The sequence below is a fragment of the Condylostylus longicornis genome, unplaced genomic scaffold (assembly GCF_029603195.1).
Source record: "Condylostylus longicornis isolate FDR11 unplaced genomic scaffold, ASM2960319v2 ptg000199l, whole genome shotgun sequence".
NCBI classification, from domain to species: Eukaryota; Metazoa; Arthropoda; class Insecta; order Diptera; family Dolichopodidae; genus Condylostylus; species Condylostylus longicornis.
The window spans coordinates 239,645-261,716 of NW_026578167.1; positions in this window are offsets into that span (position 1 = coordinate 239,645).

Genomic DNA, 22,072 nt, shown 5'->3' on the forward strand with positions numbered 1-22,072 from the left:
TTGTAAAAAAACCTAAAATTAATTATTTTTTAATAAAATAAAAACCCTATCCTAACTTAATCTAAGCTTAAATTAAAGAGAAAATACTGGAAGTACGTCTCGCACAAAGTATTTCATTGTTTAAAGTTGTTCTTCTAGCCACCAGTAACCCCTGTTAATGAACGTATCCCTAATAGGTATACTCATATCAAATTTTAGATTACTATAACTCAAACAGGATGGGTTATAATCTATGGTTTTGCATGTAGCCCGTCTATTATAATGATATAATATAGGGACATGCGCGCTATCTTGGATATAACCCTTACTGTCTAAGTATATAAAATGTTCGGGCGCAATGAAACCCGTTATTAAACTTTCTTTAATATACTCCATATTGTGGTAAAATATATTTGATATTAGACCATTTTCAGGAGTTTTCAATGCCCTGTCAAAATGTCTTCGAATTAGTTTTATTAAAAAATTATCTATCCTATTAATATTGGCTACTTTATAAATATATTTATTAGAAAAATAGTGCTGGTAGTCAGTTTCAGGTTTGCGATTTATCCCGATACAAATCCTAATACATTTTCTTTCGAACACTCTGAGTTTTTCCATGAGACTTGCGCTCACATTCGTCATTACACTCTGATTAATATATCACCAAATCGGTGCAGCATACGTCATTATTGGTCTGATTAATGTAAGGTAAGAAATAGTTTTTACTCTATTACTAACATTTTTGCAATAAAATAATCGCCTCGATGCCATAAATGCTTTATTTGCTTTTTCAACTATTTTTTTTATATGAACAATGTAGTTAAGATTTCGATGTAGGTGAACGCCTAAATATTTAACTGTCTTTTTGTTTTCTAATAAATTATTATTATCAACTTTTATTCTAAAATTTTTCCATTTTTTCTTGATATTAAAATTAACTTTATCAATTGTGTTACGAAAAAGTATAGTTTCGCATTTATTAAAATTAATCTTTAGAGCCCATACTTTGCTATAGTCTTTTGTTAGATTAAACATTTTTTGAACTCTATTTTGAATTTTCTCAACCGTATTATCTGCAGAATATAGTATAATGTCATCTGCAAAGGCTAGTGAATAACTATTTCCTTTTACATGTCCTAGCATTTCTAGCAACTCAATTATGTAGATTGAGAATAGAATAGGAGAGTTTATGGTGCCCTGTTGCAGTCCATTTTCTATCCTAAAAATTTGTTTGCATAAATTCGAATCGTTAGCTATTACAAATTCATGATTAGATATCATATCGACAATTATACTAATAAGCCTCTCGGGAAATTCATATTCTATTAGTTTAAAAATTAATCCTTCAATCCAGATATTGTTAAATGCTTTTTCAAAGTCTATCAGACAAGCCCCTACACCATACTTCTGGTTTATGAACCAACATATATCAAATGTTAGTTTCGTTATGGCATGAACTGTGCTATGCTTATGCCTAAACCCAAATTGGTTTTCGAGCAAAAGCCGCCTATCATCTACAATTTGAACGATCTTGTCATTAATAATCATTTCATATATCTTACTTATGTTAGGAAGCAAACTTATAGGTCTATAACTATTAACATCCTATAACTATAGGATGTATACTATAACTATAACTATACTATAACTATAACATCCTTTGGGTCTTTTCCTGGTATTTTTAAAAGGGTAGATAGAGATATTTGAGATTTTATCAAAGTTTCTTTTGGCATCTTTAGTAGTTCCATTGCAGTTCAGTATTGACTAAAAAGATCCATCGTAGCCGGAACTAAAAACGCGAATTCAATCAAAGGCAACAGAGTTTTATAAAACCTTTAGATCTCTTCATAAACGCAGTATATCGCGATATATTTTACGTTGTATGTATTTCTCTTCAGAGACAAATGTTGCAAAATAAAATGGAAGAATCGAAGTAAGTAATTACAAAAATTATTATTTTTTTTTTGTAATCATATTGCATTTATTTCAATCAAATAATTTCATGTGCAAAATTATAATATGTATAATAATAATAATACATATTATATAATAAAAATGATAATTAAAAAAAAAAATTATAAATTTATTAATGTTTCGGTAAAAATTGAATTCTACGTATGATTTATTTTAATATTTAAATATGTATGTATATACATACATTTTGTGTGCTGTGAAAAGTTGCAAGGGACTCGAAAAATCGCTTTAAAACTTTCTTATTTTTTGTTTATACTCGTTCGTCTGAATACATTCTATCACCCTGCTTCGGGAATACCATTTAGTTCCGAATGCAAATAACAAAAATATTTTTCACTTAATTCAATCTTAAATTTTTTGTGACATCACGTCAGCTGTTAATGCTACCAACCTAAAAATATTTTTTATCGCACTTACAGAATTTAAAGTGACGACTGCCAGAATTTAAGGTGACGTGTAGTGATAGTTGTTTTATCACGTCGGGTTCGCGACTGACGGAATATGGGTGTATGTTTTCGTAGTATTGCGTGTCGCAATTACTGTCTGCAGTATTGTGTTAATGAAAATCTCGCTGATATCGTTAATGGCTCAAAAAAAAACGTATACCTGATCCAATGTCAAACGGAGATACTGTAAATTTTTTGTAATGCAATGTGAATAAAAGAGCCATTGCTGACCGGTGGGCAAAAAAAATGGCTTACTCAAATCCCTGTATCACAGGTTAAACCGTTAAATTAAAAAAAACTTGAAATATAGTAAAAACCTATTAAAATGTGAATGCATGTGCATAAAAAATTCATTTAATGAAGAGTAGAAACTTGAAAATTAAATAACGTATAATAAGCTGTTGACTCGCAAAATATAAAATATTACATCCATACCTCCTTGGCAATGCAAAAAATATACAGTGTGTTCGGAACTAAATGGTATTCCCTAAGCAGGGTGATAGAATGTATTCAGACGAACAAACAACACCTTGTGACGCTTTACTTTTTCAACCCTTGTTATCGAATTATGGGGCCTCAAAGTTGGAACATGCGAAAACCTTCTAATTTTCACATTTTTATTAATAACTCGGGAAATATGCCAGGTAAATCCCATTTCGTACACTCATTTTAAAGCTAATGAAATTCTTCTTCCAACAGTATACCACTAATTGCAAGGACTTCTTTTATTTGCAGAGATATTCAAGTGCAAAATCAAAAAGCCTTTTCATAAACACAGTATATCGCGATATATAGCGAAAACTGCGCTGAATTTGTGTTCATAAACAAATATTGCTAATCAAGTTTGTTCATAAACATTGTTAATATATCACAAAAATATTTAAATTAACACGGCTAGCGCAGTTAAATCAACTATCCTTTTTTTTACTAGTTTTTGCAGTTTCGTTTTACATTTTTAATTGTGAAATGTTGTACTTAAATATAACAAAATTTCTTTTTGTTTCAGTTTTCTTTTTTTGTTTTCTAATTTTTAATTTTCTTGAAATAGAATATTTCACTATTTGGTCCAAAATAAACGATTGTTTTTTTTAAAGACATTTTTTGTTTATCAACACAATATTGCAAATTCAAAATAGCAAAAATTTTTATACAACTGTTAAAAATATATTGCGTATGAGTTTATGAAAATGCCTAAAATTTTTCAAAAATCAAAATCTTCAAAGAAGATTGAAGGGTGAACATTACTTGGATTATAATTAATTTGTTATTCTTTACTGACCGCATTGTGTATAATGTCTTTATATCTAACAAGTACCAATACTCAATTTTTTTTACGAAATATTACGAATTTTTGGCTTCGTTGCTGGTTTTTTCTTTAAATGCCACTGATCGTGTCATATTTTTTATTACTTTTTTCTTTTTTTTTACGTAAAAAAGAGATTAATATTTTAAAAAATCTCAGGATATTATACACATTTTTTAAAAAGCTTCCCATTTAAATTCTATTGCACGAAAAAGAAAGAAAGGTAGGAGGAAAGAAAAAATGATAAAAAATTTCAAATTCATATTTCAGTATGGTTTCAAATCTTAATGAGGAAGGATGTATGATTTTTCATGCACATTTTGTATTTCCCAATAAGGTAAGTTGAGTAGTGTCGGCTAACAAAAATGTTAATAAAAGTAATATAGGTTGACACATTTCAACAATTTGAATTATCTCATTTCGGTTATTTATACGTTACTTATAAAATTGTTTCAAATAATTTCAGTTAGTTTTTAAGTTATTAAAAATAAATATGTATGTACCTACTTCCAATAAATTTTTTTTTAAATAATTATTTTAAAACTATTTCAAACATGTTATATTGGGTGCTTCAAAAATTTTGTTGTGCTCTTTTTTCATATTTTATTAGCAGGTAAACAAGAGCAATCCATTTATAAAATGTCCCTGCATGTGTATGTATGACCTATCTTAATTCTAAACGAAAGAATTTTAAAATACCTGAACAAAAATTTTAAAATACCTGTTATTTTACAGTCGGAATTTTTGAGTCATTTGGTAAAATACCATTTATTTCAAAACTAGAAAAATATTCAAATCCGGTCATAAAAATATATGATTGTTTTTTCCAAACATTTTAAATATTTTTTTTTCTTAGGTAATTGATATAAATGATAGTAAGTTTTTAATATTTTTTCAAATAAAAATAGAGGTAAAATTTTGAAGTTTATATAAAATTTGTATTTAACAAATAATATTTGATTGTATTTTAGATATTATTTTCTAATTCCCTCTTCAAATTTTTTCTTTACTATGTATTTATATCAATATTTAAGAATTATCTTTCATTAATTATATTTTCAACTTGACACCACAGGTACTTCCCATATCTTGCGTTAACTTACCCTATTAGAAAAAAAAAGCTGTTCACTTAAAAATAATAAAATGCTTTCAGTAACATATAAAACGTTGAAGGTGAAGGTTGTGCCTGTTGTTTTTCCGCTTTTTTTAAAATTTTAAAATAATTATCAATATTAATATATTTTTTTGATTTTTCAAATATATTTTCTAAATTTTACCTGCTTTATGATAAGTGTGAATTTATTTTAATATTTCTTCTCAAAAAATAGCCACTTCGATTTAAAAAAACCCATATAAAATAAGGTCGTGCTTTCAAGTTTCTCTCTGAGCATTGGGACTTGTTAGATATAAAGACATTAGTGTATACAATAAGGTAGGTTTTGTGATCGCCACAAATTTTGATATCCAGTTTTTGGTGGAAACGCACTTCTTCATGGTAGGGAAGTGTAAATTAACTATTTTTAGCAACCTGTCGGTCTGTGTGTAGACGTGTGTATCTCAAATACGACTGAAGCGATTTTGATGAAATTTTATATGTAAGTTTATTTCGACCATGGCATGGATTGATCAACTTTTGGGATATATCAGGCCTCGAGATATGCACTTTTTAGTGGGCCTGTTTTACATTTTTGATCATTTTGAAGAAAATATTCAACAGATTTACTTGATATTTCATATATACAGTGGTACAAAAAATTATTCGTAGAAGATTAAGTTGCATGATTTTTTTCGATTTCCAGATATATTGTCTTTTTTTTTAATAAAATTTTTCTTCATTTATTCTTCATTTATTTCTTTTTAATTTTCAACAAAATAAAAAACAAAAAAAATAACACATAAGTAAAAAAAGAACAAAACCAAATTTCGATCACATTTTCGAGACAAAGTATTCGTACAAAAATAAAATAATTCGTTTTTTTAAAATAATTTAAGTATTTAATATTTTGTATGATTCCCTTTGACTTGTATTATGGCTTTAAGACGATTTGGTATCGATTTAATTAAATTTAACTTTCCGTTACGGTCGATTTTTGACCATTCCTCACATAACCCTTCCTTTAACTTATTTTTATTTGTAATTTTATGTTTTCGGATTCGAGTCTCCAAAGTGTTTCATAAATTTTCTATACAGTTGATGTCTGGAGATTGTGGGGGAGTGTGTAATTGATGTCTACCATTGTAAAGTACCCTTTCTTTGACAAGGCCTAGATAAAATGTCAGCACTAATGATATAATATGATATTTATTTTTAATATTACCTGAGGTGTGTTTCGGGTCGTAATCTTGTAGGAAGTAATATTCGTCGGTCAATCCTAATTTTTCTACACTAGCTACCAAATTACGTTATAAAATATTCAAGTATCCAAATTTATCTATTATGTATATCTTCAATTATTTCCAAATTTCCAACACCAGAGGCTGTTAATTTAGACAGCACAAAGCGAAATTCTACCATGAGCCAAATTAAAATTTTTTATAGGTATGTTAATTAAAAGTTTATTAGTGTCCTTAAAATTGTAAAGAATTGTTAATCTAGACAATATACATTGCGGTCGGTTATGGCCTAACCAAATCAAATTTTTTTAATTTGATTTTAAACTTCCCTCGTATACACGATGTTCCTGAAACTTTTAGAAATATTTCGTAGAGAAATAAAGGTAGTGTAAATGTCTTTTATTTTTTAAAAGAAAAAGTACATGTTAATAAAGCATAATACTGCGTGATAAACATTAAAAAAATTTGTTTTTGTTTTAGTTTATTTGCTAAAGTTTTGACCTCAGTTTTTCGCCTGATAGACATGTTATTTCTAAAATTTTCCAACATTAGGTTATACCAAAACGAAGTTTAGAATATAAGGCTCTTCCTCCTGTAAAAAAACAATAGGTTAATAATGCGAAATTATGAGTTTAGAAAAAAAATTTCTATTCTTAAATTCTTATTTTTTTTTTTTAACAAATACCGTGACTTCAATAATGTGTTTACGACGTAAACTAACAAAGTATCACATTCCAAAAAGTTGAATAAAAGCTCTTGACATTGTACACTTTTCCTAAATGCGTTCTATATGTAGTGGATGCGTAAAATAAAAGTAAATTGGGCATGCGTAAAATAAAATCGAACACGCTTACATGTATAAGAAAAGCGTTGTTAAAAACAAATAAATGTTGCCCGAAATAGAAAAATATATAGAAAAATGTTAAAAAATAATGAATCATAAATTTTTTTTGGGGAGAAAAAGTTGGCATGGATCCTAGTCAGTTTCACATTTTCCTAACATGTGAAGCTGAAAATGCTAGGAAATGCCCTCTGAAAACATCAGCTCTGCCAACAAATCCGACTCTCACCTCCCAGAAGGTAGGTAACATAGTTATATGCCGGGTGTCTCCTGGGCAACTTACTTGGTAAGGTTGACGAGAGCGGGTGAAAGCGAGTACTCGGCGCTTAATCCGGGTTTCGTTGGTCAGGAAGTGCGCGGGCGGTAAATCCAGAAGCGTCTGACCTAGAATAGGCGCCTTCCTAGTCTGCGTCTGATCCCTGAGGGACGGCAGTTTTTGAATCCTGGCAGTAGGTATAAAATGCAAACATTAATCATTTGTGCAATGGAAAAGAAAAAAAAGGATTTAGTACCCCAGGTGGTCCAATCCAATCACGGTGGAGAATCCACCCTCTTTGGGGGTGAGCCATTTATTGGATTTGATTGATCCGTTCAGGAGGAACGCAAAAACCCGGCGTTCAACACCTACATCTGATGTACGGATTTTAGAAAAGAATAGAACAATAAGGATATAAACATGAGTAAAGCTCAAGCCAAAAAAAGTGATGATCAGAATGTTGACATACATAAAAGGATTAGCCAACTAGAACAGCTCTGCGTGGCTTTGAAAAACGAGGTTCTTCAACTGAGGACTGAGAATGAAAAGCTAAAGAAAGAGAAACATGTGCAAATTACAAACAATAAGTTTAATTAAACTTGATAAACAATAAGATAATGATAAAGAAAAAGACGTTACGCCACAAGCAAAGCAGGTGAGGTCAATCTTAAACGCGTACGCAATAGATGAGCAAGAACTCGCCAGAGAAACAGATTGGATCCTAAAGCAAAAGAGGTCCAGTGAAAAAAGAAAAGCGAAATCATCTCCGCAAGTGGTCCAGGTGACGATCAACGCTGAGAAAGCGGATGTTCCTGATTCTAAAAGTCGAGGCGATGTCACGAAAAGCTCTAGGCCGCCTCCAGTAGTCATAAGTAATGTGGTTGACTATAATCAAATAGAGTCAACATTAAAAAATAAGGACATCAATTATAAGGTTAAAATGATGAATAATAATCAATTTAAGCTTATTGTAAATTCCGAAATAGATTACAGGAATCTTACCAGGGCCATGAATGGATCTGGACTAGAATAGCAAAGCTATGAAAACAAGCAGGCCAGACCAATAAAATTCATGGTAAGAAATCTTCATCATAGTTGTATACCGGAAGATATAAAAGAAGACTTAAGCTCTAGGGGTTACAAGATTTTAGATATAACCAATATAATTAAAAAAATAAAAGAAAATTGGAAAAACATTATGGTGCCTCTACCGCTGTTTGTGTTAACATTCTCAAATGACGAGGAGATGAAAAAAATTTATGAAATCGATCACATAAACACGATGAAAATTAGAATAGAGGCACTTCGAAAGGATAGAACCATTCCGCAGTGTAAAAGGTGTCAAAGGTTTGGGCATACACAAAAATTTTGCAAGAGAGAACCAAATTGTGTTAAATGTGCAGGCAGCCACTTAACATGAGATTGTAGTAAGCCAAAGAATACTGCATCAAAGTGTTCGAATTGTTTTGCATGTCCAATGGTATTGCAAATAAAAAGGACATGCTTGAAGTTTTTCTGCATACACAGAATGTAGACGTATGCCTCGTAACTGAAACACATATGACCTTAAAAAGCAGGATTCAGTTTCGGGGTTATAGAATTTACAACTCGAACCATCCTGGTAATATAGCGAAAGGCGGAACGGCGACAATAATAAAAGAAAATATAGTAATAAAAACTTCGACTAAGCAAAAATATAGAGTGGCTGCATTATATTGTCACCCCAGATTTAACATGACGGCAGAAATGTTTCGAAACGTTCTGGCCGACCTAGGCGACAGATTTTTATAAGGGGATGACTTTAACGCCAAGCACACTGATTGAGGTTCAGGGCATACTTCAACTAGAGGAAAAGAACTTAGGACAGCAATTGGCGGCGCGGGCTGCCTTTTTCAATCTACTGCGAAGCCAACGTATTGGCCAACCGATGCTAATAAGTGTCCAGATTTAATAGATTTCTTCATAACAAAACGGATTGCAAAAAATTTCATTGAGGTGCATTATAACTATGATCTTAACTCTGATCATTCAGTGGTTATTCTTGAACTTAAGGAAAATATTGTAATGAAAAGAACAAAACCTGCACTAACAAATGGAACTGCGGATTGGTTTAGATTTCGCTTAGAGATTTCACATATACTAGCAAAACTGTTGAGGTCTTTCTCACTTACTGGCTTAATTATGTATATTTAAATTACCTACATGATTCACTTACACATTAATAATTTAGTTTAATTTCGAAAAATGAAGTAACTGTAAAATTCATTTTTCTCTCATTATAATATGTACAAATGATTTGAAATTCTATACTTACATTCTATTCTATATATGGTCACAGTGTTTAAAATAAAATAATTATAAGTGTTTTAACTTAAACTATAATTAATAAGTTAAATGTAATAATAATAATTATAAATGAATTAATAATTTAAAAAATAAAATATTAATAATACAAAAATTATATTCAAAATTTAAAATATTGTGTTTTAATAAAATAAGAACACAAAATGGTCTTCTTGTTTAAATCACCAGAAAGCCTTATTGGTGACCCCTACTGAACAATGTGTTAAAAGTTTTTATTAAAACAAAAATTGAAACATATGTTTTATTAAACATTCAAAAAGAATTTTAAATGAATTACAATAAAATTTTGTAATTAAAATAAAAGTTTACTAATGTTAATAGTAATCAAAACGTTAGTAAAAAATTTATAAATAAAACAATTACAACAAAAAAAACATAATCATCATATTATTAAATTTAATTTTAATGTTGTGTTAACATAAAAATATTGTGTATATACATATATATTGGGACTATATATGCATGAAGTTTTTCAAAAATTGGATTTTTTTCTTACGCTGAAAACAAACAGCTATAGCACCTCAGCGATCAAAAATTTCAAAAATTTTTATTGGAATGCTCATACATACATTGCTCTGAAGTTAATATTCATGTTAGAATTTTCAACATCATCACAATCATACAAAATCATCCAATCATATATTATTTCAACTTGGACACTTGCATCATACATTCACAATTTCAACATCAATCAAACAATTACACATTCAACCATTCAACTATTTAATTGCGTTCAACTAATCATTCATCAACATTTTCAAGCGGAATCAACGTCATCAATACTCATCCATCACTTCATCAACCAGAAAGCATCATCAATATTAAGATAAGTTCTATTAATTTCCTTATTTCTTACATTTCTTATTTTTAAAAAAGAATAATTAAAATACATTTAAAAAAAAAGTTTTGTTTTTCAAAAATTAAGAATAAAAATTAAAATTTCAAATAATTACATAGTAAGTAAACTTAATAATTCACTAATTAACCAACCGAAATCATTACATTTTTTTTCTTTTTAATTAAACTAAAATTTAAATCAATTCAAACATTTTTTTACTATATTAGATAATAAACTAAAATAATTTCTTTAAAAAAGCATACATACATAAATACATAACACAAGATATATCGTATGTATGTAATATATTAAATTTTAATATGATTTTAATATAATTTTAATATCAAATTATGTACATTACATATAATATTATTTCATTTAAAATTTTGCAATATTTAGAATATACGAGTATTAAAAGTATATTTTTTCCTTACCATTTGTATGTATGTTTGTTTATTTAGAAAAATTTTTTTCTTAAAAATACACCTAGGTCAAAAAGACATTTACCTAGCATCATAAAGACATACAATCATAATTTTTCAATTATAATTTTCGGTTTGTTAATTAATTTTTTTAATTAGTGATACAAATATTATTTTATTTAATTAAATAAATTTTAAAATAACATATACATTATAATTTTAACTTCTAAAAATTTAAAATTTTTTAATATTACTTTTTCCTAGATATTGAAAATATAAAAAACATTATTAAATATAAATTACAACTTTAAATTTTTTTAAATATTCCCATATAAGTACATACTTATATACGGGCATGCATATATAGAAATTGTATTTAATGAATTTTATTTTTTTTTAATTTTTCAAATTTAGCACGCATATATGTACATTGGGGTATGCACATATACATTGTCAAAATTTAAGTGCATTGTGAACTTTCATATTGATATATTTTTTTTACCTGAAGTGATCATACATTTATTTTTTTTGTTTTTTGGTGAATACAGTAAAACCATTTTTTATTTAACGTTAATTTAATTAATAAATTTTAAATTAAAATAATATTAAATTAAACAAGTGATCATATATTTATTTTTTTATTTTTCGGTGAATACAGTAAAACCATTTTTTATTGAACGCTAATTTAATTAATGAATTTTAAATTAAAATAATATTAAATTAAACCAAGTTTTTCTTTCCTCTTTTTAAAAAAAATTTTTAAATTTATGATTCGAGGATTCATATAATATTTATATGAAATTATTTTGAGGAGATTCTTGAATTCGCAATAGCTATTTTTGGATCTATACTATTAAATTTTTTGATTTCAAATTTAACTATTTTACCATTTTATACACATTACCGACCTATTAAGTGTATACTGAGCCTTATTAATACAATTCGTTTATTTTTGGAAGTATTAAATATATTTATTTGATATCAAAGTTCAAATGAAAATTCTTCAATTTTTTCCTTTTTAACATTTTTGTAGTTTAGATTACCGTTTTGAAATTTTATTTTCATTTAAACATTTCATTTTAATTTGATGCCAATTTTTCTTTGTTTTAAATCTTGTACTTTATACAACCAATTTAAATATGCCGAACGACGAGGAAATGCCTATCAAACAGACCCATTGTACAAATCCTTTAATGCCTCCGACTTCCAACCTTTTTCGGGCGAATCCTAGTGCTTTGGAGGAAGGAACAAATGCCGACTCAAACCCTTTCAGTCCTGCGACAGAGATAAAACACGAAGTAGATTCTGTGCGCGTTCGTTTACCCCCATTTTGGTCTGCCAACTCGGCGACCTGGTTCATTCAGGCGGAGGCGCAATTTTCGGTTTATAGAATAACCAGTAGTGATACCAAATACTGTCTAACTGTGTCTGCATTACCTCCAGATACACTGGATTCCGTGATCGATATTTTAAATAATCCACCAAGTTCGCAGCCATATGAAACTCTAAAAGGCCCTCATAGAATGATATTCACTCTCCGAAATTAAAAAATTGGAGTCTCTCCTGGATCGGGAAGATATCGGTGATCATAGGCCATCCGAAGTCTTTAGGTCCATGCGGATGCTAGCGGGTACTTCATTTAATGAAAATATTACAAGAAATTTGTGGCTTCGTCGTTTACCGCGCAACATTTACGTCACCTAACTGGCCGTGTGTGATAAGCCTATGAATGAGCTCACTTCTTTAGCAGATAAAATATATGAGGCTTCTGAATCCGCGCTTTTAAATGCAGTTTCGAGAACGAACAACGCGAATATATGCACTAGCTCTCCAGCTTCGGGTCAACTCACCGACATTTCATCTAATTTAGAAGATCGTTTGTCGAGGATTGAAGAAATGTTAGCAAAACTTCATATGGGATCAACTTTTCGAAGTCGTTCTAGAAGTCGGAATTCCAGTCGAAATAGGTCCGCCTCTAGGCAACCCATGTGTTGGTACCACCAAAAATTCGGGCGTGACGCGCTGAAATGTGTAAGGCGGTAATTCTCCGCCTCCTTTCATAAGGCGAACACTGCTTCCACCAGTACAAAAACGAATTTCCCAAACTAAAGCGCCCCGTTATTGTCGCGGCTAATAACGGGAATTACTCTTCACGCCGCTTATTCGTAAGAGACGTTAACAACGACATTTTATTTCTTGTCGACACGGCCGCTAACGTCTCTGTCATACCAAATCGGGGAAACATTGGATGCAAAAATCGGCCTTCGGACTTCTTGCTTTCTGCTGCAAACGGCACTCCTATACAAACTTACGGTACTAAACTACTTCTACTAAACATCGGATTGCGCAGGCAATTTTCACACGCTTTTATCATCGCGTCAGTAGGTAGACCTATAATAGGGGCAGATTTTTTGGAACGTTTCGGGCTATTGGTCGATCTTAAGAACAGGAGATTGGCAGATCCAAGCACAAATATGTCGGTTGAGGTTTCGCAGGCTAAGGTTAACGTTGTTACACTTTTGCATTACGTCGTGGAAAGTGAATACGGCGAAATTCTTAAAAATTATCCAACCCTTACTCAGGATTCAGATTATTCCGCACCTGTTAAACATTCGGTCGTTCATCACATCGTAACCAAGGGACAGCTTCCTTTTTCCTCTCCACATAGACTTGATTCAGTGCGTCATAAAACGGCTAAAACAGAATTCGAATACATGGGCAGCATCGGGATATGTAGACCTTCTTCATCATCCGTTTCGCCGTCACTCCTTATGGTTAGGAAGAAAAATAACGTCGATTGGCGGCCGTGTGGCGATTGCCGCCGTCTGAACGCTGTCACGGTGCCAGATCGTTACCCTATTCCTCACATTCAAAACTTTTCCATGAATTTATTTGGCAAGCGTATCTTTTCAAAAATCGATCTTGTTAAGGCATATCATTTGATCCCTGTTTCCCAAGACGACATGCATAAAACGGCAATAACTACTCCTTTCGGCATGTTCGAATTTAATTGTATGCCTTTCGGACTTCGTAATGCCGCCCAAACCTTCCAACGATTTATGGACGAGGTCACTTGCGGTCTCGATTTCCTATTTGTGTATATCGACGACATTTTGGTCGCCAGCTCTACTCCATCCGAGCATAAGCAACACCTGCAAATCCTTTTTAAACGTCTGTCCGAATATGATATTAAGATTAAAAGTTCTAAGTGCGTTTTCGGTGTTTCGAAATTGGATTTCTTGAGTCACAAAATTTCTAGTGCTGGTATATTTCCTTTCCTATTTGCTGATCTTGCTAAATTACTTTCTCCTATTTACACTCATCTCTTTGAGTTACTTAAGAGGCCAAAAGCTTCCAAAAACTTTAGTTGGCCTGAAAGTCTCAATGACGCGTTTACGGCAGTTAAGGACGCTCTTGCCAAGATCACTCTTTTGGCACACACACTTTCGAATTGAACGTTTAGTATCGCTACGGATGCTTCTCATATTGCCGTCGGCGCTGTTTTGCAGCGGCAGCGTGATGACAACTGGGAACCACTTTCATTCTTTTCGAGAAAACTCACCCCCGCCGAGCAAAAATACTCAGCTTTTGATCGCGAGCTACTTGCTATTTATTTAGCTATAAAACATTTTCGGTGTTTCGTAGAAAGACGTGAATTTTCAATACTTGCCGACAACAAACCTTTAGTGACGGCTCTTTTCACCAAAACCGAGCGAAGTCAGCGGCAAGCCCGACATTTAGATTATATTTCGCAGTTCACAACGGATATACGTCACATTCGTGGTAGTGATAACGTTCTCGCTGATGGTTTATCGCGAATAGATAGTTTGGATTCTTCTTCCGGCAAATTCATTGTCGATCTTGGAAAGGTTTCCAAAGCTCAGGAGACTGACGAGGAGTTAAAAACCCTTCTCTCTGACTCGTAAGCGAGTTTCAAACTTCAAAAAATTTCCCTTCCTGGTTTGGACGTGTATTGCGAGGTCTCTACCTCGCGATATCGCCCTTACATTCCAAGCCCTTTGAGTCGCAGTATTTTCGAGCACTTACATGGTTTTTCTCACCCGGGAATTCGCGCTTCGCGTAAGCTTGCAACGGATAAGTATTTTTGGCCGAGGATGAATGTTGATGTCGCGAAATGGACTAGAGTTTGTTTAGCTTGCCAAAGATCAAAAATTCAACGATACACAAAATCACAATTCGGGAAATTTGACCTACGTTCGGGCCGATTCGAGCATATTCATATGGATCTGGTAGGCCCTTTACCGATTTCCGCTGGCAATTCATACATCTTAACAATTATCGATCGTTTTTCGCGATGGCCTGAGGCTTACGCTATCAGGGACATAACCGCGTCGACAGTCGCGCGCACTTTCGCCGAAAATTATATTCCGCGATTCGGAACCCTATCTAGAATAACAACGGACCAGGGTTCACAATTTGAATCTAAGTTATTTGCAGAACTAACGAGTCTATTCGGTATTCAAAAGATCCACACGACCCCTTACCATCCTCAGTCGAACGGAATGGTAGAATGATTTCACCGACAACTTAAGTCCGCATTACGTGCCCGTGGTAACACGGTCCATTGGAGTTCCGAGCTCCCAATCGTGCTTTTAGGGTTTCGGGCCGCAATCAAAGAAGATTTGGGATGTTCCCCGGCAGAAATGATATACGGACAAAATCTCCGTTTACCTGATGAGATTTTTGTCGACGGAAAGCCAGATGTTAACGACTGCGACTCATTCCAAAAGATTTACATAATTGTCAACACGTTTTCGTTCGGGTTGATAAAGTAAAAACGGGATTAACACCTCCTTATGACAGACCATTCAAAGTCATTAGAAGATTTAGAAAACATTTTGTGATAGATATTAACGGACGAAATTCTTCTATTTCAATTGACCGTTTAAAGCCTGCATTTAGCATTCTGGCGTCAGAATCAAATAGTCACAAGGGTCCACGTCACGTTGAGTTTAAGTAATTCTTGGAGATAGATAAATTTTTCTTACCTTTATCAATTTTTTTTACTTGTAATTTTCATATTTCATACTACAATTTTTAATTCGAATCATATTAAACTTTTTTATCTCATTTTAAATGCGTTAAATCTCGGGGGAGTGTGATGTTGAGGTCTTTCTCACAAAAGGTTCTTTACCCCTGACTTGGTTTTTAAATTATTGAAAAACACTTTCACACACTTTCTTAAATATTAATATACTCTCTTAAACTTGGCTTAATTATGTATATTTAAATTACCTACATAATGATTCACTTACACATTAATAATTTAGTTTAATTTCGAAAAATGAATTAACTGTAAAATTCATTTTCCTCTCATTATAATATGTATAAATGATTTGAAATTCTATACTTATATTCTATTCTATAAATGGTCACAGTGCAGTTAAGTTGATTTAAAATAAAACAAGTGTTGTTTAAAATAAAATAATTATAAGTGTTTTAACTTAAACTATAATTAATAAGTTAAATGTAATAATAATAATTATAAATGAATTAATAATTTAAAAAATAAAATAATAATAATACAAAAATTATATTCAAAATTTAAAATATTGTGTTTTAATAAAATAAGAACACAAAATGGTCTTCTTGTTTAAATCACCAGGAAGGCTTAAAACTATGACAAAGCAGGGGGACGAGAAAGAGGTGGCAGCAAACGCGTGATCAACTAAGTCGTAACTAAGCAGCAACTAAGTCGTTTTATCAGAAAGCGCAAGGAGGATTCGGTTGCCAATTATTTTCAAAATTTGACAACGTGTGCGAAAACCAATTACTCACTGTGGAGGGCAACAAAGAAAATGAAGCAGCCTCTCAAACATCTCGATCCTATTGAAAACAAAGATGGAACATGGGCATAAACTGACAAGGACAAGGCAAATGCGTTTGCGGATCATTTGGCTGATATATGCTGTCCGCATAACAGCCAGGGCGTGTATGAAAATGAGTAATCTGCTTTTGTTGAGGATAGCGTGACTATACCAATTGTCAAGGAAAAAGATGTTATAGAGGAAATCAGGACTCTTAAACCTAAAAAGGCTCCGGGATTTGACCTAATAACGGCCGATATTTTGAAAAGATTACCCAAAAGGGATATAACGATGCTTACGCGCCTAATAAATGTATAAGGTTTAATTACGTGCCTGACATTTGGAAAGTTGCAGAGATAATCATGCTGCAAAAACCTGGAAATCCTATAGACAGGACGACTTCTTATAGACCAATCTCATTGTTGCCGTTGATTTCAAAACTTCTAGAGAAATTTTTATTGAGAAGACTTTAGCCTATAATTGAAAGTAAAAGGCTAATCTCGAATCATCCATTTGGTTTTCGCCGGAACCACTCAACCATAGATCAGATTCATAGAATAACTGACCTAATCACTGGAAAAAAAAGCAGTATGTTCTATCATATTTTTGGACGTAGCCCAGACCTTCGATAAGGTTTGGCATTGTGGAATAATAAAAAAACTTAGGCGGTTACTACCAAGGCAGTATGTTGACCTGCTCAAATCTTACCTGACTAATTGGGTATTTCGAGTTAAACAGGAAGAGGAGTACTCTTCGCTTAGGGATATCAAGTCGGGGGTACCACAGGGGAGTATTATTGGGCCCGATATTATACTTTCTATACAGTGTGATATTCCTGAATCGGAAGGAATGACAACAACTACATTTGCTGCTGTCACTCCTTCCCAAAAAATATTTTTTAGATTCTTTGTCAAAAAATTAAACTTGTATTATTTCTATATTATGTTGAGGGGTTGTCACTGAGAAAGTACAAAGTTGTGTGCAATAGTTCGTGGTAATATGTTTAAAACTTGTACCGTGCGCCCAAATTGCTGAAACATCATCAGATAAGGATGAGTTAAGTGAGCACATAAATTTCTTACACATAATAAAATTAGATCAATATAAACGGAACATAATGAAATTTCAAGAATCTCTATACACCTTCAACACAGAAGACTAAGTATTACAAAATTAAAACTTCAAAAATTACAAGACAAACTTCAAACATAACAATAAAAATAATTAAACATAACAATAATAATAAGACAAAGAATAAAAAGAGGTCTTATAAACGGCCTAGGCACAATAGTTAAAAGCATTACTGGTAACATGGATGCCAATGATGCTCAAAAATTAAATGAGGAGATTGAAGCCATAATCAAAAACGAAAATACTCTAAATAAAAATCAACAGTCTCAAAACTTAATTAATAATAACATGATAACAAGATTTGAAAATATAACTAATCATATCAATAATGATCAAGATATTATAATGGAATATATAAGTAAATTTCAAAATCAATTAAACAGTATCAGATCCGAAGAAGCTAAATTTAAATTTGTTCAATATCTCAATCAGATAAATTATAATATTGAATTGCTATACACACATTTAAACGATACGAGTATAGCAGAAGCTGTAATTCTTGCTAAATTAAATATAATATCCAAACAAATTTTAAATCTTTCAGAAATTTCGGAAATACGAAATAAATTTTTAAACAAAATGTAACTCTTAACTCTGATGAAAGTATATACGAACTTTTAGAACTTCAAGTCTATTATAACGGCACTAATATAATATTTAACATACAAATTCCTATAATTTCCCAGGAATCCTATTCCTTATTTCATTTAATTACACTACTAATCAATAAACACAAAACAATAATCACAACACGATACATAATTATCAATGATAATATTATTCAATATCTCAACAACAAATGTCCATATATAGAAAACAACTATTATTGTAAAAATACTAATCATAAAGAAAAAGTAATAAATTCGAAATGTATAGGAAATCTCTTAAGTAATAAACCAGCCAATTGTGAAATACACAACAGAGAAAAGGACATCGAAATTCTACAACCAGAAACTAATTTCATCGTAGTAGTCAACATTCCAGAAACCAATATTAACGCAACGTGTCTTCCAAATAATATCAAAATTAAAGACACAATTCTCATTCACTTTAATAACTGCGAAATCACGATCAACGGCATAACATACATCACCCTAAAGCACAATCATTGGGATGAAATTATTATTCATCCTGCAATATTCAACGATTTAAGTATCACATACACAAGTATTAACACAACATTCAAAAAACTAGAAAACTACCAATTTACAAAAAGCGAACCATTCAACCAAATTGATTTTTACGATAACAAATTATATTCAACATTTAACATAACTACAATTACATTCAACATAATCTTGGTAATTTCAATAATCATCGCTTTAACACTATATCTACATCATCCCCGAAGAGTATATTTCGTCAACAACACAGCTTCAATCAACACAACGCAAGTTCCTGCCGCTGAACATCAGAAACCTCAGTTCATCTGGCCGTAACTTCCAACTAAGAGGGGAGGAGTTAAGTACACTCCACTATATAAACTCATATATAATATAACTTTCCTACACTATTAACATATAATATAAATTTTCTATACTATAACTAATCATATTAAATCATATTAAATCATATTACAATTATTTTCCCAGACTATGTATTTTAACAACCAATTAAAGTCACATGTTCTACACATATGTATTTAAAATAAATAATTATGTTCCCATAAATACTTTAAGTTATATATCATATTACATTATTGTTTCTGACAGATTTTTGTCAATTCTAAATATTCAAATTACATACTGTTACCTAATTTTTATAATTTCTTTGTTAAACTAAAACTGCTGAACTAACATAAAATATGTATAAATACTGTAGAAATAAAACGATTAGAATCAGAATAAATCTTAAGTTAAGTGAATTAATTAAATCTTTGAATAAAGTGTATTTTTGATAATCTAAATTCGCATTTTTTTTCCTACCTGCGCTAATACGATACGTAATTCGCGCATAGTCGCTTAAAAGCGGTACAGGTATTAGTACCCGTTTAAAATCACCCCTTATAAATGACGCAAGGTAAAAAACATGTTTAATATAATGTTCAATTATTGTGATATTCAAATACATAACATCTGGGGCAATCATAACAAAATTGGTTTATCTTACAAATTTCGTTCATATTATGTTTGTGTTTCAGAACTTCGTTTATAATGATACTTTACTACTCCTATGACAGTGCAACGCGTTCCTAGACCAATTCGTTACAATGTTTCAATTTGTCTGATGGGACTGATTGATAAAATATTTGGTCGTCCTCTTTAGTTTATTTTTTTATACACAGAGGTCTTATAATAATTTCTTTCAGCCTTTCATTTCGTTCTTACCCATAACGACACAAGCGTCTAAAATGAACAATTCATTATGTGTTTTTTTATTCTTATATTTTTAATTATTGATTCTGTGTATATAACATTATCTAAATATTTTTGAAATGTACATTTCATTATTTGTTTTGCTTATTTCGTTAACTTTCTTTATTTTTATATTTTTATAAAAACAAGTGATAAAATCCCCCAGAACTTCATAAAACTACGCGGATTTTAGCAATCCACCTAGAACTAACCTACAAAATTGGGAACTAATCCTATTATAGGCAATATGGATGCAGAAACTTATTCTAGACATTTTTTTATTCTTATATTTTTTTCAAAAACTTGTTTTTTTTTGAGAAATAGGGCCTGGATGTATACATTGTATATTTGCCCGCTATGCAACATTGTTGCCCGTGCTAGGCTGCCCGTTCATAATGTGTTAATCTTTCTTTCATCTTATATAATTTTTTCATTTTACACCAGAGAAAGCCACACAAATTATGAATGTATGCTGTACTTTGTGCAATTTGAAATAAAATATAACGTCCATGATGAACATGCAGAAATAGAAGCTGAAAATAATGAAAATTAAGAGCAGGATAAAGAAGATACTTTTTTAATATGAACAAATATTATGAATTCCATTTTTTATTTATAAATAATGTATTATAAATGTATTTTGAATTTATAAATAATTTTTATTAGTAGTAACATAAATACATACTATCATTAAATTATGAACATAACAGTGTTTTTTTGTACTTGTATTTGTTAACTTAATTAGTATCACTTATAGTGAATACATTTACTTTAAAGGTTTATCACACAAATTATTGTTATTTCACTGCACTTACAATCATATTTTTGAAATTTGTAAGAAAATATAGAAGCCCCCTTTTTTGATTGCATGCGTTTATATATTTTTGGCTGCTTTTCCATTGCATCAGACATTCTTTCGGCACATTTATTTATTTGAAGAATTGAATCAAATTCTTTATCGAACATTTCAGTTTGAGAAACCAATAAATCTTGTTTATGGTTGTTGGCCCTGTTCTCGTTCTGCAACTTCATATAGATTTTATTCCGCATGTATTGTATAACTTTCTGTACGAGCAAAGTTTGAATTTTCATCAATTTCAAGCACTACGGCGTCATGCGGTACTGTTTTCTGCAAAGACAGTAAATTAATGATCACTTCATCCATGGCAGTTAGTTGCGCCAATTTAAATGTCTCACCGTCAGTTGATTTTAGCTGCTTTTTATTGTGCGCCAATTATTTTTTTCAACTTCTATTTGTTGTCACAATCCTGAAATTTACATAAATTAATTAAATGAATTAAATGTAACTAAAGTTAAAATTACCTTCTGTCATCTTGCAGTATTTCTAATGGACGAACCTATTAAGTTTTTCTAACAGCTAGTCTTACTTCGCTTCAAATTCATATTTGTTATGCAGGTATTCTCTGCAAATTTTAGGCCTTTCGCAATAAATGTGTTTTCCGTCATGAAATTTCCAATTTCCTCAAGTTGTTTCTTTGTTGTTACTTTTAATGGTTCAATTTATGTTTTACATTATAAAATTTATTATTTTTTATAATTTTATTAAGTTGTTTTCTTTAAACTTACATTTTTGGTGTAATCATCCTACTTGTCACTTGTTAAAAACTTTTTGACAAAAAATGTCGTTTCACTACGACATATGCCGCATCAAAACGACAACTGGAATATGGATGAAGCACTATTCCCGCTATTCGCTGGCAAATGTAACTGCTATCGCCACTTAGAATACCAAATTCAAGTCGGAATGACTATTGTCACTCTACTTCGACAACTAGAATGAGGATCATTGTTTTGTTATACATTTTTTACAAAGTGAATAAAATTAGCAAAGAAATGTAATTCGTGTACGAATAATAACGCACATGAAATAAGGTAATATTAAAAGAGTTTTTTTTATGTTTGGTTTTATTCGTAAACTTAAGTAGCCAAAAAAGTTTTGCGTTAAACACATGATTTTATATTATGTTAATAGAGAAAA